This window comes from Carlito syrichta, unplaced genomic scaffold (assembly GCF_000164805.1).
Source record: "Carlito syrichta isolate Samal-C Ts95f unplaced genomic scaffold, Tarsius_syrichta-2.0.1 Scaffold316004, whole genome shotgun sequence".
NCBI lineage: Eukaryota > Metazoa > Chordata > Mammalia > Primates > Tarsiidae > Carlito > Carlito syrichta.
In genome coordinates this window covers 68,358-88,946 of record NW_007260100.1, presented here as the reverse complement: position 1 = coordinate 88,946, position 20,589 = coordinate 68,358, and the positions used below count along the sequence as shown (strand labels likewise).

The window sequence follows — 20,589 nt, the reverse complement described above, 5'->3', positions numbered from 1 at the left end:
GTGTGTGGGTCAAGAATGTGCTGCTTGTGGAGAGAGCTCCTGCTAGCCATGACACCAAAAGTCTCCTCCCTCCTCCTAGTGTCCTGGTTTTTCCATTAAGTACTCATGACAATAATGGGGCTCTGGAGCACTGGATCACCAATTTTTATACGTCCTCCAGAGGGACATTAGCAGCTCTTGGGTCCCTTGGAGAGTCCTGTCCACCCATCCAGGTGATCTAGTCTTGCAATCTTCTCAACACTCCATGCTCTGTAGTTGGACACCAGTATGAATTAGAGTCTGTCAAGCCTCTGATCAATCTCTGGGCCCACTCAGGTCTCACCTGTGAGATCCCAGGCAAACTATGTGTGAAATTCCCTATGATAGACACACTCACTGACACACTCTCTCACACACACATACATGCATGCGTGCGCACAAACACAAATACAAATCTGGCAAGGAATTTGTGGCCAAAAATTGCTGCCAATAGATACTGATAACCATTCAATGATCTGATCTGACATGCGTGCTCATAAACAGATCCCAAGACTCAGAATACTAGTTTGGTTTACCTATAAAAGCATTCCCTTCAAGGAAAGACAAGTGCTCCAAAATCCTGTTCTTCCAGCTTGGTCACAGAGGGTAGGTGGCTGAATTAGGAGTTGTGTTTGGAGGGGGCATTCCTTGGAGGGTGCCCAGAGCAAGAGGGCTCCAGTAGATGCTGGAAGTCTCCTAGAGAGCAGCCTCGTGGACGGTGGCCAGTTGCAACCTCTTCGTGGTTACCAAATTTTATGGTGCAATTCAATAAATTGACTGCTGACCCTCAGGACCAATCAAGATGAGAGGCAGCAACTGGCAGAAATGGATGTTTAATCTGATACCATGGAATCAGGGAGTAAATTGGTGTATTCACCCCAGCCCCTAAAACTTGCTTTCCAGCAGTACCACCCCTCAGGCTAAATTAATAAAAGAATGTACATTCAGATAAACAATTTGACTCAAACATGAGAGGTAAAAGAAACCCTCATTGCCTGGAACAGTGTTTTTGTGATAGCAATTCCAAAGTCATTTTCCATAAACTTATAGATTCTGTTTTTATTTTTTGTGTGTGTTTTTACTACAATTTTCAAAATCGAATACAGGTATGTTTAGCACACAGATTTATAATCTTCTAACATCATTTTTCTAAACTTTATAATAAAACTATAAATAGAAAAGATATCATGTATACACACTAATTATATTATACAATTTATGTGCAGCCCAAGACAATTCCTCTTTACTCAGTGACACTCAGGAAAGCCAAAAGTTTGGACACCCCTGCTCTAATACATCCTTCCAAAAACATTTCATTGGTAAGGATTTTAGCAAGCAAAACCTACTAGCTAGCTAGTAGATTAGTTGTTAACACATTTACTAGTAGACGTTGCCAAGTCAGCAAGCTTTTCTGCTTTCTCAAGGAGCCCTCTGTCTTTTTGAAAAGGAGAATAATTTGCAGCCTGGTGCTCTCAATTTTCCTTCACCTCACAGAATGCTTTTTCCAAAAACAGTAATATCAAAATAAATTCCTCACTTGGGTCTATTGGAAGGTATACTGTTGCTGTGTTCTGCAACATGTTAGTTTTCTTGGTACTGATTTCTATGTAAGGAAAAAAACTTTCTAACAGACAGCCAGATGCCTCTGCACTGCTCAACAATACATTGACACTGGGATTTGCAGGGGAAAAAAAGAGTTTAATAATCACAAGGAACTAAATGAGAAAATGAGAGATAATTTCAAGCATCAGTTCCATTTTCTTGAGGGCTTCTAGGCAAGGCTTTTAAGAGAATCCCAAAGGGTGCCACAGTCTGGAAAATTTGTGGTCATTAATTGGTCAGCTAAGGTGAATGAAAACATTAGTAGTTGGAAACTGCATTATTTCTGAGTCAGTTTCCCTTGAGCCCTTCAGACTAGCTTGTAGTTTTATTGGTATGTAAAACCTCAAGGAGAAACTCAATAGAAAAATTAACATTTCACAATATCTTATTTTTTTAAATTTTTAAATTTTAAAAAATTTTTTACCTACAGAACAGATAAAGAACAAAGAGTCTTATGACAAGGGATAGAATAGTTATGATGGAGTAGTAAATAGTGATCAGCCACAAGGAAATGGATGAAAAGACAAGTTTTTAAATGATTGCTGCCAATTGTGCTGCAAGCCTAGCTGGATTTTATCTTTTCTTAACTGATTTTGCAAAATGTTCACGGGACAATTTTAACTTCACTGTTCATGTCTTACGTGGGCATTAGTTTATTTTCCCCAGATCTTTACTCAGGTTTAAAAATTGTTTTAATTATTGAAGTCATCACTTGCTTTGAACAAGGGCACCAGTATTGACAGAAAAAGAAGAGGGTGGTTTCTTACAATGGACACTAAGGGAGATGAGTCTTGCAAAGAGAAGGCTCTTTTGAAAGGATTCCTAGCTTCTCAAAAATAAATGCACATAAATGAAGCTGGGCATTTCAGCAGAATTTAAGTATGAGTTGTAGCAGACTTTAAGAAAGGTTTCGAGTGCAAAGTTTATTTGGGATGTGTATGGTATAGGGATAGCAAAGGGGGTGTTAATATGGGAAAGGGAAGACGGAACAATGAAGATCGTTTTCTTAATCCAGCTACTAGACAAGGTAACTGGAATTTAAGATTCTCGAGTGATTCTGGAAATGAGGCAAAACACAATGCTCAACATTGCCTTACCTTAGGGCTGAGACTGCTGCATTATACCTATTTTAGAGATTTATTGCTTGAGGCCAATCCTGGTCATAATGATTCAATACTTCTGGACTGCCATGTGTGACAGCAGCAAGACTTTCACCAGCTCTAGAAGAAACAAAAGCTGGTAAATGCAGACATACAGATACTATTTATACTAGTTGGCTGTTGGCCACCATTCACCAAATATCTCAAGGGATCTAAATGGGGTCATGACAACTGCTGCAACAATTGGAGATGAGTGGTAGGGATACTGTGCATGTAAACCATTCAGCTATCTATGTACAGATCGTTTCAAAGGATCATCAGGGTTGGCAGTGCAGAAAGAAGTCAGGGGCAGGGTCTTATGTATCTGTGTGTGTGTGTGTGTGTGTGTGTTCAGTTATCTCATTTGTGACTTAAGCCTAGACTTCTTTGAATGAACATGTCACTGCTGTATTTTTAAGTCAGTGAACTAATATGAAAGAAAACGACAATGTAACTCTCACCAAATATGATTCGGAAAACTTAGAACAACTTTCAAATACAGGTGGTCTTATTAATGTTGGAAGTATAGTTAATAATTTTCATTGTACATTCTGTCAAAACAAAGAGAAAAAGCAAAATCCTAAACTTCTACTTAGTTAAGGCAATTTTACACAAAAATAATTAGCAAAATCAGAGAACTCTATGCTAGTTCAGTTTATGCAACACCAAAACCAAAAAATAGTTGACATCAAAGAGGCAAAGAATCATTTATAAGTGCTTTTCCTTAACTAAGATTTTCATAAAATCTGAGTAAAGCATTTTTTATGTTTCTATTTTCTAGGAAAGATTTATACTTGAACAACTATGGTGGTTCAATGCAAGGAGCTCTATGCACAAAATACAAATTAAAGAGATGGAAAACTTTTGACTACATGAAATATAAGAAATCAAATCATTTCTTGCTTTTGTGTTTTTTTGGTTGTTGGTTAAAAGCCCACTTTTACAAAAAGGTTCATCTATAGTAATCTCATAATGCTTAAAAATAATATAAAACACAAAAACTTTGTCTTTTTCTTAATTGATTAAAAAAATGTTCATGGAACAATTTTAACTTCACTGTTCATATCTTTTTTTTTTTTTTTAAGAGTTGGAGTCTCACTCTGTCACCCAGACTGGAGTGCATGGTATGCTCCCGGCCACCACAGCCTTGACCTGCCGGGATCAGATGATCCTTCTGCCTCAGACTTACAAGTAGCCAGAACTACAGGCGCTTGCTACCAAGCCCGGCTAATTTTGGATGTATTATAGAGACGAGGTCTTGCCAAGTTGCCCAGGCGGATCTTGAACCCGTGGGCTCAGGCAATCCGCTCGCCTTGGCCTTCCAAAGTGCTGGGATTACAGGCTGAGCCACCAAGCCCAGCCTAATGTTCATCTTTTCTAAAAATGTTCATATACAATAATCTCAAATTGCATTAAAATAAACAATATAAAACACAAAATTGTTTATTCGAGAGTCTGTTTTTGTATGGGGATGAATAGTAGATTTCAATTCCAGATACTACATTGTAGATCAAGGTTTACAAGGTTATACTTCTGTGGACAAAAAAAGTGTAAATTGAAGTATCAGTATATTATCTGAATGAGATAACATATTAGCAATGATGATAATTAACATATTAGTAAAAACAAAAAGTATAGAATAGCTAAAGTCAAGTTCAAAGGACTTTAAAGAAGGGACAGTGAGGTATTGTAAGAAGTTTTGAAGGCTAACATTAATGAGGCACTTAAGTGTTGGTTTAGCTCAGCTGAAACAGCTTTTGTTTTTTTGTTTTTTTTTTGAGTTGGAGTCTCACTCTGTCACCCAGACTGGAGTGCAGTGGCCGCTCCCGGGCACCGCAGCCTCGACCTGCTGAGCTCCAGAGATCCTACCGCCTCAGCCTTCCGAGTAGCCGGAATTACAGGCATGCACTACCACGCCCGGCTCTGTTTTTGATTTATTGTAGAGATGAGGTCTCGCCAAGTTGCCCAGGCGGGTCTTGAACCCACGGGCTCTGGCAATCCACTCACCTCGGCCTCCCAAAGGTGCGGAATTACAGGCTGAGCCACCAAGTCCGGCTTGTTTTTTTTTTTTTGAGTTGGAGTCTCACTCTTGTCACCTAGGTTGGAGTGCAGTGGCACGCTCACTTAGATAATCTTTCCACCTCACCTTCCAAGTAGCTGGAACCACCATGCCCGGCTAGTTTTTGTGATTTATTGTAGAGATGAGCTCTCACCAAGTTGCCCAAGTTGGTCTCGAACCCCCGGGTTTGGGCAATCCTCTCACCTTGGCCTCTTAAAGTGCTGAGATTATAGGCTGAGCCACCGTGTACCTGGCCTGAAGCAGTTTTAGAGCCCGTGTGTGTGTGTGTGTGTGTGTGTGTGTGTGTGTGTGTGTGTGTGTGTGTGTGTGTGTAAACATACCAGAAAGCTTCTCCAGTTGTGCATTTTTGACCTTTGCCTGCCACCGTTGGGCTACCATGTCAGGGATGAAAGGAGAGAATGAGAAGGGAAATGCCAACTTAAGTGACCTTGGGCAAGTTACTCAACTTTATGTGCCTCGGTTTTCTCATTGGTAAAAAATGAGTTTTCTTATTCTTATTATTGTTATTTTTGAGTTGGAGTCTCACTCTGTTGCCCAGACTGGAGTGAAATGGCACGCTCCCGGCCACCGCAGCCTCCACCTGCTGGGCTCTGGCGATCCTTCCCCTCAGCCTTCTAAGTAGCCAGAACTACAGGCAAGCGGTACCACGCCAGGCTGATTTGTTTTTTTTTTTTGGTAGAGATGGTGTCTCCCTGTGTTGCCCAGACTGGTCTTGAACTCCTAGGCTCAAGTGATCCTCTCATCAAGTTTCCAAAAGCACTAGGATTACGGGCATGAGCCACTGCGTCCAGCTCTAGACAATGATTCTTTTTTTACGTGATTTTTGTTGTTGTTGTTGTTGAGTTGGAGTCTCACTCTGTCGCCCAGACTGGAGTGCTGTGGCTGCTCTCGGCCACCGCAGTCTCGACCCGCTCGGCTCCGGCGATCTTTCTGCCTCCGCCTTCCAAGGAGCTGGAACTACAGGCGCGTGCTACCACGTCCGGCAGATTTTTTGGATTTATTGTAAAGATGAGGTCTCGCCAAGTTGCCCAGGCGGGTCTCGTACCCGTGGGCTCACGCAATCCACTCAGCTCGGCCTCCCAAAGCGCTGTGATTACAGGCTGAGCCACCGAGCCCGGTCTGAGTATTATTATGTATCCACAATATCAAACCATTTTCAAAAGTAAATGAACATATGCTGAGTGATTTAAAGTATGTTCTGTACAAAGTAGATAAATATTTGTTTTTATTAAAAGACAAAAAAATGCTGTGTGGAGTTGTATTACATTAAGAAAATTTATTTTGGTTTGTCCATCTGTTTCTTTATTTTCCAAATAACTTTAAAGAAAGCTTTTGGTGTTTACACATTAAAAAAAGCATCTCTCTCACCTCCTTTCGTACTTGTCAAAGTGTTAACATTACAAAAATACTGTGAGAATTTCCTGTACTGTGGTTCCTGGAACATTTTAGAAACTTGTGATTTTACTGCTTCTTATTTATGGTATAGATATGTGTCTCAGCGATAGATGATTCGAGAACATCGTTAAATACACAATTTTTTTTCTTTTATGCTAAATTTTAGATTTAACAAGTTTTACATTGAATTTTTCCTTTAGGTTTAATACTAACAAAACTACAGAACCAACTGGTCTGAAGGGCTAGGGGAACGTTGAACTTTTGGATTTTTTAACTTGGCTCAGGTTTTACGATCCAACACATTTCTTCCAGAGCAAGTACACATCGTGCTTTCTCTTCATCGACCTTGGAAAATCATTCTCATGGCAGGTATGTGTGATCCCAGTCACAAATTAAAAAATAAATAATAGCCAGAAAAGGTAGTTCATGGGTTGGTTGATTTCAGTATGGTGCTGTATGAAAAAAGGACATGATTAACAATGATATTTTAATGCTTTTCATGTGGCAGTAGTCTCCACATTTATTTCACTTTCCTGATTCTTCCTTCTATAGCTTAGGCATATTCTGTGAAACTTTTCCAACAGATTTTAAGAGTGACTTCTGACAGAGATACCTCTAAATTCTAAACGAGACCCGGACTTACCTAGTTACATTTTAGCATAGAAATAAAGAGAAAACCACATATTAATGACACACTGCTTTAAAAAGATTTTTAAAAATTTGCTGTTTTATTGTGACACCTCCAAATTACACAGATTCACATTTTGACACGTAGTACAGTTTTAATGGTAACATCATTCTTTGAGGATGTGTTAATGTTAATGTAGAATCTCCTAACGTTGAAATGGTTTAGGGGTAAAGCCTATAAACCAGCAATTATGAGTATGAGCAAAAGTAACATTATTAGAAAAAAAGATTGTTTATGTATCATAATTCACTATACAGTGAATTGAACCTGGGTCCCCAAGGTATTACCCATACATTGGTTGTAGAACCAGTCATCACACCAGGTCCAAAATGCTCCTATGTCCTCTCTTCCTTACAATACCTTTACAAACCTCTGAGTAGACATTTATCAGAGCAGAGCCTGTACGGAGATGAGGAGAGGACACCCTCCCACATAATATTATTGTATTAATGATAGACTATGCTAAATGAAAGATTCCGGACCTAGACAGACTTCCAATTGATTTCTGACTAAGATACTAGTTTTGAAATCTTGATAAAAATAATTTGTCCCTATGATTTCTCAATTACTGGATGAGTATCATACAATCTATCTTGTAATTTTGTTGAAAGAATAAAAGTAAACGTCTGTTACCTAAGCACAAAGAACACAATTTGATGCCTGTTGATCTCTTCTTACTTCAGATCTTTAAGCTTCTCCTCCATTTAAAAAAATAACTGGTAAATCCATTTTACTGTGATAGAGCTAATAGAAAAGAAGATGTGTGGATAATTTCCCTGAAGAATAAATTATACCACATAAAAATGTGTGTATTGGGTGAAGTCCTGAGTGGAATATCATTTTTCAGTGTTTCATTGGCAAAATGTTTTGCGTTATAAAATGAAAAAAAAAATTTTTTGATTTTTCTTCACTGGATTCTGCTTTTCAGAACTTCAACTCCTGTGTTTGTTTTGTATGTTATTATCCTATCTCTCTTTCTCTACAGTATTTCAGACCACTCTGTGGGGACTTGTTTCTGGAATCTTAGGAGTAATATGTCTTTCACTGATGGCTACGCTAGGAATTATGTTGTCAAATTGTAAGTTTTTTAAGGCACCTCTACATAAAATTCAAAACTGTGATGAAATCATTTAATATTAAAGGTTTCACATCATTAATGTATATTAGTTCATAAATTTCCATATAATTAGGAAATTTCTAATTATTTCTTGTAGTTTCTACTAAACCAAGGATAGAGCTAATGCCCTCTCCAGGACCTGACATAGGACTCCAGGAATGTAAGTTATATACTTTGAAAAAGCTTAGCACTGGTAAAGGATTAAAAAGACAGTTTCTTCTTTAGGCACACAGGAACATAATGGAATGCTACACTTAGTAATACATGTTTGCTTACTAATTGTAGAATAGTCTCATATCATTGTTCTCTAACTTATTGATGATCAAAATAAATTGAACATATGTTTTATATATATATATATATATAATTTTATTTTATTTTATTTTATTTTTGAGTTGGAGTCTCACTCTGTCACCCAGGTTGGAGTGCAGTGGCATGCTCATGACCACTGCAGCCTCAACCTGCTGGGCTCAGGTGATTCTTCCACCTCAGCCTTCCAAGTAGCTGGAACTACAGGCACGCACCACCCTGGCTGGCTAATTTTTTTATTTTTTAATTTATTGTAGAGATGACTTCTCACCAAGTTACTCAGGTTGGTTTCAAATCCGCGGGCTCTGGCAATTCTCTCACCTCAGTCTCTCAAAGTGCTGGGATTATAGCTGTGAGCCACTCTGCCTGGCTATTCATATATTTAATAAGAAAAACAGGAGTCTGAAATGATAGATGCTCTCATATGAATGCTAATGTTAAGCAACAATTAAAAATATATACCACCATAAATATTATAATTAATCCTAATTGCCTGCCTATGCTTTCCTATAACTTGTACTCTCTTAACTCTTGACATAATTTTTGTTTCTTCTATGATGTAGAATATAGTGCAAAGTGCAAATTTTTTCATGTATTTTTTTCAGATGGTTCCCCAAGTTGTCTCACTATCTATTTATATCTTAACACCATCAGCATCATTTATATGGCGAATATTTGGGTGCTACTATGTGTCATGACTTTTATCACTGTGGATAAGTAATGTTTGAAGACACTAACACTGGTAAATGATATAATCAAACTTCAAGATAATTGGGTCATCTTTCTTTTTTGAAAAATAAAACACTGAAACATATACTATTAGAATTCTCCCAATGTATCATATCAAACTTTAGGATAACTGGTTTATCTTTCTTTTTGAAAAATAAAATACTGAAATATATACTATTAGAATTCTCCCAATGCATCATATCACATTCTCCCAATATGATGCATTCTCCCAATGTATCATATTTTTTTCTGATCAAATGCCTTCCTTTTTTAAAATTTCGTTTTTATCTGTTTGGCTCCTATTTACACTATGGTGCTGCTGAGCTTTGGGTCCCTTCCTCAAAAATGGTTCTTCTAACTATCCTCATCTAACACTCTGCTACATGCTGTTTTAACATACTGAAATTTTTGTATACTTACCTAAATTGTCATTAAATATAGTAATAAATGATGAGGAGTTATATCATTCTGAATCTATCTCTACAATAAAATCTCTATGAGGAAAAGTGTCATATTTAATTTGTTCATGTTAGTATCCCATGAACTGTGGTGTTCATAGTACATTCTCAAAGAATATTTAAATAACACAAGAATAAATAGCAAATGATTCTTGTTTAATAATTAAATAGCATTAAAAAGTGGAAAATGTAATTGTCATCAGACATGTTTTATTTTTTCTCTTAGGCTCTGACTGCTGTTCTTGCCCAGAGAAGTGGATTGGGTACCGATGCAACTGTTACTTCATTTCTAATGAGCAGAAAACTTGAGAAGAAAGTAGGCAGTTCTGTGCTTCTCTCAACTCCAGTCTACTTCAACTTCAAATCAGAGATGAACCGGCATGCACTAAGTCTAAGTTTTTCTTTAACCTAGAAAAATATACTATCTAACTGAGCTAAATACTGTGGTTCAAGTGTTTTTTTTCGTTTGTTTGTTTTGAGCTTGAGTCGCACTTTTGCCCAGGCTGGAGTGCAGTGGCACACTCATGGCCACCCCAGTGTCGACCTGCTGGGCACTGACGATCATTCTGCCTCAGCCTTTCAAGCAGCTGGAATTTTGGGTGCATGCTACCATACCCGGCTAATTTTTGGTTTATCATAGAAACGAGGTCTCACCAAGTTGCCTGGATTGGTCTTGAACCTGAAGGCTCTAACAATTCTCTACCTCGGCCTCCCAAAGTACTGGGATTACAGGCTGAGCCACTGAGTCCAGCTTAATTCAAGTGTTTAATCAGATGGTAAATGAATGAACTAATGACCTATCAATTCCATGTCCCATGAAATAATCACGATAAAACCTACATAAAAGTTCTTTAAGGTTTATGTCATAGGAAATAGATAAAGATAATTACCAAATGAAGGGAAAAGAAAGTTTTCAGGGAGAATTCAAAGAACAAAACAATAGGTCATCATATTTACCCATTTTATTAAAAAAACTCAACTAAATTTCTTTTTGATTTTTAGCTATTTAATGGAATTTATAATTTATTCTGTAATTTTACAGGTTTTGTCATTTTTCTGTTATATAATATGGAATTAATATGGAGATTATGATCATATAAATCACTCGATTCTTAATAAAAAAATGAAAAATTTCTTCAGCTACATGCTAGCACCTGTGCTGACTATAGACTAAATAGATTTATCATTAAAATACTATTCATTTAGAATCAAATTTGATGATTGAAACTTGTGGAGGAAGTGTTTCATGAAAAGACTACCTCCATTATAAGGCTTTTCTTTTCTTCAAGAAGTGAGATTATGTGTTATTTTTATCTTGCTAAATGAATGTCCCTGATAGATACAAAATGTGAGGCCTGGACTATGCCTTCTATATTAGAAATTAAAAATAATTTCAGTTTGTGTCATGGAAAGGCTGAATTTTATTCTAAATGCAGACTTTCTTAAAAATTATTATTTCCAAGGTAGATTAAAATTATATTACTTTGTTTTTCTCTGTCTCTGTGCAGGATTTCATGCACTCCAGTCAGTACTTTTACTGGATTGAACTGTTTTATAGTAAAGAATATAATGCCTGGTTGTGGGAGAATGGCTCCACTCTCTCCAAGAACCTGTGAGTTTCTGGCAGTGAAGGACTTTTTTGTTCTTTGTAAAATTATCCTTAGATCTGACTAGTGGAGGTAGCTTCCAGGAGCCCAGTAGCTGAAATAACCTGTCTAGGGCAGAAAAAAGAAAATGCACACCAGAGTAACAATTTTAGATTCACCTATAACATTCAAGTTCATGCTCAAGTGACATGAAAGTTAGTGTATTTGTAATCACAAAAGAACATTTGACAGTGCTTCACCTTTTGCCTTAGTACAAGCACTTGGATGTCTATGTCTATGTACAGACACTCACATCCACAGAGGCAGTGCAGATAAAATGGTATATCTATTATTTCCTTTATTGTGTGGAGTCCAATATTCTCAGCATCCTTCCATGCTTTAAACATTCTGAGCTTATTTTCTGTATATTTGTCATTTTAAAATCTCATTTTTATTCATAAACATGAAATTTGCAGCATCACACAATGACAAAGTTTATGCTCTGGTTTGTTTTTCTGTAGTAGATCAGTCAATACATCTTAAACAAAATAGAGTTAAAGCATATCATACATACACATCATTATTGACAACAGCTAATAATAGAACAGAACAAATATCCTCGTTTTCCATGCTATTGAGTAGTGAGGGATATCTTGGTGATTTACAGCATTGTACTATAGAGACATGCAAATTGTGTTTGTTAATTAAAAAAGATTCAATATGTAAATATCATACTCAATTGATTTTAAAGATTATACTATTTAATTTAAAAATTTCCTGAATATTCTCACTTTCTTCTTCATTACAGATTCCCATTCACTGAACCTTTTAATTCACAGAAATGCATAGTCTATAGTCCAAAAGAAAGTGTTTTAGATGAACCCTGTGAAATGAAAAATCGTTTTATCTGTAAGCAACAACTTATGTAAATGTTTCTTGAATCATGGAGAGTAAGAACTAAAGGCCAAAGATCACTAATTATAATACATTTACCACTTATATTATTACAAATTGTCTACTTCTGGGGTTTGTAAACTGTTTTAAATGCTGTCTTATCATACAATGTTTGCTTACTTGAAATCATGAGTTTGAAAATAAAGGAAACTTGAACTCCTACACCTGAAATTATATAGTGAAGATAAATAAATATGAATATTTTCATTTGTTGTGTATGTTTATTATGAAATTAGTGTAGTTCTATTGCACATTTATGTAGTTTTATATAATTCTTACAAATTTTCTCAGCAGAATTTTACATAAAATTTAATTTATACCAAATAATATATGTCAACATCATTTCAGTCTTTTGCATATCATACTAACTTGGGAAGTTATAGTCTCATCTCACTTTTCTGAAAGTAAAAGTAATATTAATGTTTTTTTGTTAGTTCTTTCTTGATATTTATGTATAAATATGTTTTAATTTAGAATGAACATGCCATGTGACAATTTTCTCATATATAGCACTCTGCTTGAGTTGTGGTGAACATTCAGAAGTCTTTGGACAAATATTGGTTTTCATATGATTAGTCCCAGATTTCATGAGTGTAAAGTACATCCAAGCTCTGGTCACATGACATTATAATACTTCTTTACTCCACAGATTTTTCTTTCGTAATGCTTATGTATCAGTAAAAGAGTCATATGTGAATTGAAGATCTTATTTCCTTTTTTAAATTATGTGCTTAACATTGAATAATTCCTTTTTTTGGTTGGAAGGAGACCCCATTTTACTGATGTGTTCTAATAGCTGTAACTTGAATGGGATTTTCCTGATCTCATAGATATCAAAAGTCAACTCCCTTTTATAACTATTGCATATGCATCTTAAACAATTTGTAGTGATATCTTTATTTGCTTTATAGTTTTATATTTAATTCAGTGATAACAATTAAGAATGCAATGTTGATTTTTAATATAAAATATCGAGGAAAGGAAAGGACTTTCTATATTTTATTTACCAGAATATGAACAAAACTACAAACCGAACTCTTCACATCCCTTTGTGAAGATGGACTTGGGAAAAATGCGCTACAGTTATACAATTAAAGATAAAGAAAAGAATAGACTATTTTTCAATGTTTTAATTTTGTTATAAAGATGTGGGGTCCAAGTCAAGACTAGTTACATAAGTAATGTACATGCAGGTGAACTTTGGGTCTCCAACTGGTCCTCACTTTCCCTGGTTTAGGACCACATACCCTTTGTGTTGATTTATTCCCTGCCCCTCACCAGGGAGTGTCCCATGACTGCTGATCCTTCCTTTGTGCTTTTGTGGTAAATGTTCAGGTCCTATTTATTTATTTTTATATTTATTTATGCATTTATTTATTTTGTTTGAGTTGGAGTCTCACTCTGTCACCCAGACTGGAGTGCAGTGGCTGCTCCCGGCCACCGCAGCCTCGACCTGCTGGGCTCCGGCGATCCTTCTGCCTCAGCCGTCCAAGTAGCTAGAACTACAGGCGCGCGCTACCACGCCTGGCTCATTTTTCGTTTATTGTAGAAGTGAGATCTTGCCAAGTTGCCCAGGCGGGTCTCGAACCCGCTGGCTCAGGCAATCCACTCACCTCAGCCTCCCAAAGGTGCGGGAATACAGGCTGAGCCACCGAGTCTGGCAATAGCTTTAATTTTTAGGGAAAATCTAGGAAGCAAGAAATTGTCACTGATATTCCAAACTGTCTGTTAGATATCAACATTTTATAACTGAGTTCCTTTACAAATTTTTAGAAACATGTTTTTCCATGTTATAATACTTTCTTAATTGTAAGTGACCCAGACATTTAATGAACTTCATAATAATTTAACATTTCAAATCACATAAAACTTACCCAACCATTATCTCATTAATATTTACTTGATTTATTAAATTTAGCAGTTTGCTTAATTACTTATGAAAAGTGAGATTTCAGAAAGAGCTAGTCATTATTGTAAGCTATTTCCTGATTAATTTTTTTCAAAGCCTGTGAACATGAGGCTGCACCCTAAATAAGGTTAAATACATGGGCGTTTTACCAATAACTCAGAAGATTCAACTATTTTTGTTGACTGACAATTTTAAATTAGTTTTACTTGTCAAAAAAAGAATTTATACAAATAAAGATTATTCTCATCTAGGCTAAGTTTATAGTCTTATAACCCTTGTGCTGAACCCTGATACTTTAATATATTTATTAGAGGCAAATGTAAAACCTATGTAATTAGCAGACCTAGACAAAAATGTATGCTGACAATTCCAAAGACACTTTCATTTTATCAATACATTTAAAACCATTTCCATTTATCAAAGATCATGAAAGTCATATTGCAAAGCAATTAGATCAGTTTATTTAAATAAGCCTATTTGGTAGCATACTGGACAAAACACATAAGATGCACATACATGTAAACATATTTAAACTTACACACATACATTTAAACAAAAATCCAATAGCTTTTACTTCTTAATTTTAGCCATGTGGTAGCAATATAAACTCACTATTTTGCAAAAGATACCTAAATCCAAACTATATCTGACAAAATTGGAACCTGTTTGCACGGCTCAACCTTGTTTGCCCAATAGGTAATCCTATCACTTGTGGACCAAAATTGGGTAAAGCAGTGTCCATGACAGTTTAATTTTTAAAGCTTTTTTTTTTTTCATTTTCAAATGAGTTTTCAATATTTGTATTTTAGTTAGAACTGGCTGAACAAAATTGTCACTTAACCTTGAAACAGTGACCTTTATCTCAACACTAATAGCTTAGTTACCAGCAAATTCACAGCAGGTAGAAAGGAAAATAGAGAGTTTAGGGCTGGACTTGGTGTAATCCCAGCCTGTAATCCCAGCGCTTTGGGAGGCTGAGGAAAGTGAATTGGCTAAGCCCAAGGGTTCGAGACCCGCCCAGGCAACTTGGTGAGCCCTTGTCTCTACAATAAATAAAAAATAGCCAGGCGTGATAGCGTGGGCCTATAGTTCTGGCTACTTGGAAGACTGAGGCGGAAGGATCGCCGGAGCCCAGCAGGTCAAGGCTGTGGTGGCTGGAGTGTGCCACCGCACTCCAGTCTGGGCAAGACTCCAGCTCAAGAAAAAGAGAGAGAGAGAGAGAGAGAGAGAGAGAGAGAGAGAGAGAGAGAGAGAGAGAGAGAGAGAGAGAGTGCTTAGAAGACTTCATTGAACCCTGTAGTTGCAGGTTAACTATTTTAGCTCTGAAATTTTCTCACTGTAATTTGACCATTCAACTTTAAAATGTACATAACTATAATAGGCCTTAACATTTAACCAGTTGGAGTTTCAGAAAATCTGGCATGACTTTGAACTTCTTTCAAACATCAAACAAGCAGTGAAATCGAAGGAGGAGACTGGACAACAACTGAAAGTTTCAGGGGAGAGACAGTGAGGTGTTGTGACTGAGTCTGGTCTCTGAGCCTGAGATGGTGTGTGGGTCAAAAATGTGCTGCTTGTGGAGAGAGCTCCTGCTAGCCATGAAACCAACAGTCTTCTCCCTCCTCTTGGTGTCCTGGTTTTCCCATTAATTGCTCATAACAATAATGGGGTTCTGGAGCACTGGATCACCAATTTTTATAGGTCCCCCAGAGGGACACTAGCAGCTTTGGGTCCCTTGGAGAGTCTAGTCTTGCCATCTTCTCTAACCCTCCATGCTCTGTAGTTGGACACCGGTATGAATCAGAGTTTGTCAAGCATCTGATCAATCTCTGGGCCCACTCAGGGCTTACCTGTGTGATCCCAGGCAAAATATGACTGAAAGTCCCTATGATAGAGGCCCTTGCATGTCTTGGGAAGAGTTCCCCCGATGCCTTAGTAAGACACTCAGTCACCTGAAAGTGTCTGTTTTCACAGACCAAAGGGAAAATGCCTCTTATCTTAAACCCAGGATGACGTCTAGGTTCATAACCAAGAGGACGTCCATTTTCTTTTCCATCAACTGTCACTGACACACTCTCACACACATACATGCATGCGCGCGCACAAAACACAAATACAAATCTGGCAAGGACTTTGTGGCCACAAAATAGCTGCCAATAGATACTTATAACCATTCAATGATTTGATCTGACTTGCGTGCTCATAAACAGAACCCAAGACTCAGACCACTAGTTTGGTTTACTTATAAAAGCATTCCCTTCAAGGAAAGACAAGTGCTCCAAAATCCTGTTCTTCCAGCTTGGTCACAGAGGGTAGTTGGCTGAATTAGGAATTGTGTTTGGAGTGGCATGCCTTGGAGAGTGCCCAGAGCAAGAGGGCTCCAGCAAATGCTGGAAGTCTCCTGGGGAGCAGCCTCGTGGACGGTGGCCAGTTGCAAGCAGTCTAATTTCTTCGTGGTTACCAAATTTTATGGTCCAATTCAATAAATTGACTGCTGACCCTCAGGACCAATCAAGATGAGAGGCAGCAACTGGCAGAAATGGATGTTTAATCTGATACCATGAAATCAGGGAGTAAATTGGTGTATTCACCCCAGCCCCCAAAACTTGCTTTCCGACAGTACAACTTACTGAGAATGTATACTCCATAGCCCCTCAACCACCCCTCAGGCTAAATTAATAAAAGAATGCACATTTAGCTAAACAACTTTGACTCAAACATGAGAGATAATAGAAACCCCCATTGCCTGGAACAGTGTTTTTTTTTTTGAGTTGGAGTCTCACTCTGTCGCCCAGACTGGAGTGCAGTGGCCGCTCCCGCAACCTCGCCTGCTGGGCTCTGGCGATCCTTCCGCCTCAGCCTTCCAAGTAGCTGGAATTACAGGCATGCGCTACCACGCCCGGCTGATTTTTTGATTTATTGTAGAGATGAGGTCTCGCTGCCCAGGCAGTTCTCGAACCCGCGGACTCAGGCAATCCACTCACCTCAGCCTCCCAAAGGCACGGGATTACAGGCTGAGCCACCGAACCCGGCTAGGAACAGTGTTTTTATGATGGCAATTTCAAAGCCATTTTCCATAAACTTATACATTCTGTTTTTATTTTGTGTGTGTGTTTTTACTACAATTTTAGAAATCGAATACAAGTATGTTTAGCACACAGATTTATAATCTTCTAACATCATTTTTCTAAAATTTATAATAAAAATATAAAAATAAAAGATATCTTATCATGTATACACACTAATTATATTATATAATTTATGTGTAGCCCAAGACAATTCCTCTTTACTCAGTGACACCCAGGAAAGCCAAAAGGTTGGACACCCCTGGTCTAATACATCATTAGCTACATTTAGCTACCAAAAACATTTCATTGATAAGGATTTTAGCAAGCAAAACCTACTAGCTAGCTAGTAGATTAGCTGCTAACACGTTTACTAGTAGACGTTGCCAAGTCAGCAAACTTTTCTGCTTTCTCAAGGAGCCCTCTGTCTTTTTGAAAAGGAGAATAATTTTCAGCCTGGTGCTCTCAATTTTCCTTCAACTCTGAGAATCCATTTTCCAAAAACAGTGAGATCAAAATAAATTCCTCACTTGGGTCTATTGGAATGTATACTGTTGCTGTGTTCTGCAACATGTTAGTTTTCTTGGTACTGATTTCTAGGTGAGGAAAAAAACTTTGTCACAGACTGCCATATGCCTCTGCACTGCTCAACAGCAGACCAATACTTTGACAATGGGATTTGCAAGGGGAAAAAGAGTTTAATAAACACAAGGTTCTAAATGAGAAAATGAGAGATAATTTCAAGCCTCAGTTCCATTTCCTTGAGGGCTTCTAGGCAAGACTTTTAAGGGAATCCTGGAGGGTGCCACAGACTGGAAAATTTGTGGTCATTAATTGGTCAGCTAAAGTGAATGAAAACATCAGTAGGTGGAAACTGCATTATTTCCTGAGTCAGTTTTCCCTTGAGCCCTTCAGACTAGCTGGTAGTTTTGTTGGAATGTAAAACCTCAAGGAGAAACTCAATAGAAAATTTAACATTTCATAATATTTCAGTTTTTTTTTTTAATCTACAGAACAAATAAAGAACATAGAGTCTTATGACAAGGGATAGGTTAGTTATGATGAAGTATTAAACAGTGATCAGCAAGAAGGAAGTAGATGAGAAGACAAGTTTTTAATGATTGCTGCCAATTGTGTTGCAAGCCTAGTTGGATTTTATCTTTTCTTAAGTGATTTTGCAAAATGTTCATGGGACAATTTTAACTTCACTGTTCATGTCTTAAGTGGGCATTAGTTTATTTTTCCCAGATCTTTACTAAGGTTTAAAAATTGTTTTAGTTATTGAAGTCAGCTTGCTTTGAACAAGGGCACCTGTAATTGACAGAAAAAGAAGAGGGTGGTTTCTTACAATGGACACTAGGGGAGATGAGTCTTGCAAAGAGAAGGCTCTTTTGAAAGGATTCCAGGTTTCTCAAAAATAAATGCACATAAATGAAGTTGGGCGCTTCAGCAGAATTTAAGTATGAGTTGCAGCAGACCTTAAGAAAGGTTTCGAGTGTAAAGTTTATTTGGGATGTGTATGGTATAGGGATAGCAAAGGGGTGTTAATATGGGAAAGGGAAAATGGAACAATGAAGATCGTTTTCTTAATCTAGCTACTAGGCAAGGTAACTGGAATTTAAGACTCTCGAGCGATTTTGGAAATGAGGCAAAACACAATGCTCAAAATTGCCTTACCTTAGGGTGAGACTGCTGCATTATACCATTTTAGAGATTTATTGCTTGAGGCCTATCCTGGTGATAATGATTCAATACTTCTGGACTGCCATGTGTGACAGCAGCAAGTCTTTCACCAGCTCTAGGAGAAACAAAAGCTGGTAAATGCAGAGATACAGATACTATTTATACTAGTTGGCTGTTGGCCACAATTCACCAAATATCTCAAGGGATCTAAATGTTTCATGACAACTGCTGCAACAGTTGGAGATGAGTGGTAGGGATACTGTGCATGTAAACCATTCAACTACCTATGTACAGATCATTTCAAAGGATCATCAGGGTTGGCAGTGCAGAAAGAAGTCAGGGGCAGGGTTTTATGTATCTGTGTGTGTGTGTGTGTGTGTGTGTGTGTGTGTGTGTGTGTGTGTGTATGTGTGTGTTCAGTTATCTCATTTGTGACTTAAACCTGGACTTCTTTGAATGAACATGTCACTGCTGTATTTTTAAGTCAGTGAACTAAAATGAAAAAAAAGACAATGTAACTCTCAGCAAATATGATTTGGAAAACTTAGAACAACTTTCAAATAAAGGTGGTCTTATTAATGTTGGAAGTATAGTTAATAATTTTCATTGTACATTCTGTCAAAACAAAGAGAAAAAGCAAAATCCTAAACTTCTACTTAGTTAAGGCAATTTTACACGGAAATAATTATCAAAATCAGAGAACTCTTTGCCAGTTCAGCTTATCCAACACCAAAACTGAAAAATAGTTGACTTCAAAGAGGCAAAGAATCATTTATAAGTCCTTTTCCTTAACTAAGATTTTCATAAAATCTGAGTGAAGCATTTTTTATGTTTATATTTTCTAGGAAAGATTTATACTTGAACAACTATGGTGGTTCAATGAAGGGAGCTCTATGCACAAAATACAAATTAAAGAGATGGAAAACTTTTGACTACATGAAATATAACAAATCAAATAATTTCTTGTTTTTGTGTTTTTTTGGATGTTGGTTAAAAGACCACTTTTACAAAAAGGTTCATCTATAGTAATCTCATAATGCTTAAAAATAATATAAAACACAAAGAGTTTGTCTTTTCTTTTCTTTTTTTCACTCTGTCACCCAGACTGGAGTGCAGTGGTATGCTCCTGGCCACCACAGCCTTGACCTTCTCGGCTCAGAGGATTCTTCCGCCTCAGACTTACAAGTAGCCAGAACTAGGCACGTGCTACCACGCCCGGCTAATTTTGGATGTATTATAGAGACGAGGTCTTGCCAAGTTGCCCAGGTGGGTCTTGAACCCGCAGGCTCAGGCAATCCACTCGCCTCGGCCTTTCAAAGTCCTGGGATTACAGGCTGAGCCACAAAACCCAGCCAAAAGTTCATCTTTTCCAAAAATATTCATATACAATAATCTCAAATTTCTTTAAAATAAACAATATAAAACACAATATGATTTATACGAGGGTCTTCTTTTGTATGGGGATGAATAGTAGATTTCAATTCCAGATACTACATTGTAGATCAAGGTAACAAGGCTACTCTTCTATGGACAAAAAAAGTGTAAATTGAAGTACCAGTATATGATCTGAATGAGATAATATATTAACAATGATAATAATTAACATATTAGTAAAAACAAAAAGTATAGAATAGCTGAAGTCAAGTTCAAAGAACTTTAAAGAAAGGAACAGTGAGGTATTGCAAGAAGTTTTGAAGGTTACCGTAATTGAGGCAGTTAAGTGTTGGTTTAGCTCAGCTGAAACAGTTTTTGTTTTTATTTTGAGTTGGAGTCTCACTCTTGTCACCTAGATTGGACTGCAGTGGCACGCTCACTTAGACAATCTTTCCGCCTCACCTTCCAAGTAGCTGGAACTAC

General features: G+C 37.3%; 1 pseudogene; it reads left to right on the top strand.

The window, feature by feature from the left end:
- Positions 1 to 504: 504 nt before the first annotated feature.
- LOC103276263 lies at positions 505 to 12,254 on the top strand (annotated as a pseudogene).
- The last annotated feature ends 8,335 nt before the right edge of the window (positions 12,255 to 20,589 follow it).